Below are 3,785 nucleotides of genomic sequence, written 5' to 3' on the forward strand. Positions count from 1 at the left end.
CACACTGGGCCTGTGAGGTGTGTGCCTCTGGCTCTTCACATTAAACCTGTCCTCGCTGTCTCCTCTGACTCTGCTCTTGAACTCTTTCCTGTGGTGAAGTCAAGAACCTGGTGGAGGACGGGTATCCAACCTCCGCAGACCCTCTCCTCAGGGAACAGTCCTAACCCAGGCTCTGTTGATAGGAGCTTGGGTTGTGCGTGCACTGTCTGGCACTCACGCAGGTGTGCCTGCAGGGTAGATCTCCCGTTTTCGTCATCTAGACCTAGCAACTGCTGCCCCTCCAGCTCTTTGACAGCTGTGTACCTGGCCTCAACTACCTGCAGAGTTGCTGGGGCTACAGTCTGCATGTGGCCCTAATATCCTGCCCTCCCACCCTCTCAGTCTCTGTGGTCAGGACACTCCAACTGAGGGAGGACTTGACATGGCCTGATCTGCCTCTGGGATGGCCCACTACATGGGACACAGCATGAGCCATTGGCTCCCAAGGACCAAACCACAGAAGGCTCAGAGTGACTCCTTCAGCCCATTGACCCCCAAGGGGCTGTAAGATCCTTCAGAGAGCCCTGGACATTGAAGCCCACAGCACACAGTGAGCCTGCTGGCCCCAGGCGTTGACCCTCAGAGATCACCAGGGATGGCGGTCTGGTGTGGGGGTTGGGCCAGATGCCAGATGGGGGGCCTGCCACCGCCGGAAGCTGCAAAGAGCACGGGTGGGCCATGACCCGACGGCCGAGCATTTCCACGCTCGCTAAATAAAGAGTCTTCTGTTTCCCGCCTTGGCTAACGTTTTTCCAGAATGAGCTGCATGGCGGGGAGCAGAAGGCGCGGCCCCGGGGCCTCCGAGAAGCAGACCCGCCCGCGTCCGCAGAGGGCGGCCGTCCTGCCTGCATGCTCACCTTTATTTTCCTGAGTTTTAACTTTTAAGAGAGGTGGCAGAGAATGTGTAGAAAGTGTTCTCTGTCACTGCTCTGTGTCACTCGAATACAATTTGGCTTTTTACATTTGACAGCTGTATACATTTGTGTGGTGCATTAGCTATTTTTAATTGCTCTCTATTTATCCTAACATGAAGTCAAGAACAATACTTTACCACTCCGATATTGCAGGAATCCTACTTAGTCACACCTCGCGTGGAACGTCCTCACCCCATCCTTCAAGGAGGGCTTGGGTGAGCCTGCACCCCCCGCCAGTCCCACACTGGGTGGCCTGGGCTTCACAGAGTCTGACTGGGGCCTGTCCCACCTGCTGCAGGTGGGGCCCAAGTAGGCTTGAGCGAGGTCCGGACCTCTTGGCACTTCAGCGTGGTGGGGGCGGTGTCTTGTGACAGGAGGAATGAAATCTCCTCAACATTTATGCCCAATGTGCCCTGCAAGAACACTTGCTTGTCTATGCATGTGTCTTACCTCAAAGGAAATTTCGAGTAGGGGACCATCCATGGCACCGCTCCTGCTGGACAGAGGGAAATTTGGGGACACGTTGAGCTAGAGGAAAGGAGTAGTGTCTTGGGGACCCTTTTGACTCAAAAGCCGGTGTCTAGAAGCGCCTCCCTCCCTGTGTGTGGTGTGAGGCGGCATCTCCACTGTGCACTGTGTCCCCCGTGACACCCGCAGACACTTGACAGATCCTCAGGAAAGAGCAGAGCCCAGAGCACCCACCCTGGTCAGGCCTGTGGGCTGCGTGACCTCTCTCAGCCTTTCTTACTGTTCCTGCCAAGAAGGCATCGGGCCAGCCGATGGTTTGTCCCTGGGCGCTGCAGCGATGTAGATTCGGCAGATGCAGAGGTTGAGAGCTGGAGACTGAGCCTGTCTTGCTGCCACGTGCTGATGGCAGGACAGGTGCCTTCTCCTCTGCACGAGGCCCACCCAGGGGCCTTACCACCGCTCCTGCCTGCGCCCTGTCTCAGCCTCTCTGCTTCCACCTGCATTGGGGGCTGCAGGTCACTGACAACTTTGCAGCTGGTGCTGACACCAAGGGGTTTCTGTACCCCAGTGAACACAATGAGAGGAAGGGGCAGTCTGGAGCACACACCCAGGGGAGGAGATCCTGCTGCGTTCAGAGAGCCCTTGACTGCAGGCACCTGCCCTGCTACCGCAGGAGGCGTGAGAAGGGGCAGGGTGGCCTCCCCAGGACCTCAGCCCCGTCCATCAGACTGTCCTGTAGCCACCCCAAGAGACAGGAGAGGAGGGAAATCCTGCCTTTTGCTTTTGTAGCCCCCAGGGAAGAGAAAAGTAAGGGAGGAATAGGTAGGAATGAACGTTGGGTGAGCCAGTTTAGGGTTTCTGACACAATGATGAATGTTTATTTTCAGAAAAACAATACATGGACCCAGTTAAAAATTCGAATTGCCCTGGAAACATATGACAGAAAGGACCACTTCTCTACGCTGCCCCACTTGCAGCTGGCCCTGCTCCACGTAGGGGACCGTGCCACTTCTCGCAGCTGCTGGGCTGCTCACCCTCACGTCCCCAGGGCAGGGCCTGCTACCTACATTTTACAACCAGGAGTTGAAACACTAAACGAGCTAATAAATACTTCTCAGTAATGTGCTTCTACTACTAATGCCCGGTGAGCCATTTCGATGTTATCTACGGAGCGTCTGTTAGGACCGCTGAGGATTTCGTCCTCGTCAGTAGCCCCCTTCTCTGTATTTTCCTTCTCTTCCCTGCCTTCCAATCTCCCGAAGTGGCTATAGCATAATTAATCGCCTGATTCAAGTTCACAGCCTATTACGACTATGCAATACACTGCAGAGGCAACGGTGGTATGACTTTTTCTTGCCCACCTTTTTGTTTTTCCTAGAATTATTAATGACCTCACTTTAAGGTTTGTTTAATTTTCAATGTACTGACCTTTATATATTTTTTAAAAATGCCCCGTCAGACCTGTGAAGTGTAGCCATGTTCTTTTCAAGGTGCCTCACCCTAGGGACACTGCCACTCCCATCCAGCTCCTCCGGCCCCTGCTGTGTGGACTGCTGGCTGCCCAGGAGGGCCTGTTGCGCTGAGATTGACTTCGCCTGTCTCCTGCACTGGTTCTCGCATTTCCTCCATCCAAATATTGCTGTATCTTGGTTTGTCCCGTCGTTTTTCTGGATCATGTACTCCAGTGGCTTCTAAGAAAGAGTGTTGGAGAGACAGTGTAAATTTTTAGTGCTTTTTTGCCTTAAAAAGTGCTCCTTTGACTCTCTACATGTTTTATTTTCAGTTGGAATAAATGTTTGGTTGCAAGTAATTTCCCTCCATAATTCTGCACACAGCACATCTTGCTTTCGAGAACTCTATCGTTAGCTGCATCTCCATTTCTTCATGTGTGATCTGTTTGGGTTTGGTTTCCAGTGTCTCCCTTTTCCCTTTACATGAACACGTGCTTTTCTGCTTGCTGCAATGGGCACGGGCGACTCCTTTCCACTGGAGGTCATGGTCCTTCAAGTCTTACTTGGAGCAGGCTGAGCTCCTACCCTCTAGGTCGCATGGAGGGATCATGGTTAAGAAGGCACAGCACCGTGATGATTTGAGAATGTCTCAGTCCAGTAGTCAGTCTATTTCCTACATGTCTAATAAATGAAAAAAAAATTATACATTAACTGGAAGGCCAACTGGAAAATTTGTTCTTTTTTATTTTATTTTATTTATTTTATTTAAATATGACTGGTAAGGTGATCTTCACCCTTGACTTGGTGTTCTCAGCACCACGCTCACCCAGTGAGCTAACCAGCCATCCCTAGATAGGGATCTGAACCCGTGGCCTTGGTGTTATCAGCACCGCACTCTCCCAAGTGAGCCACG

General features: G+C 52.3%; 1 pseudogene; it reads right to left on the reverse strand.

Moving 5' to 3' along the window:
- LOC103609343 overlaps window positions 1-3,097 on the reverse strand; it is a 13,562-nt pseudogene extending 10,465 nt beyond the window's left edge.
- Window positions 3,098-3,785: the final 688 nt, after the last annotated feature.

Source organism: Galeopterus variegatus, unplaced genomic scaffold (genome assembly GCF_000696425.1).
Source record: "Galeopterus variegatus unplaced genomic scaffold, G_variegatus-3.0.2 Scaffold9506, whole genome shotgun sequence".
In the NCBI taxonomy this organism is placed as follows: Eukaryota; Metazoa; Chordata; class Mammalia; order Dermoptera; family Cynocephalidae; genus Galeopterus; species Galeopterus variegatus.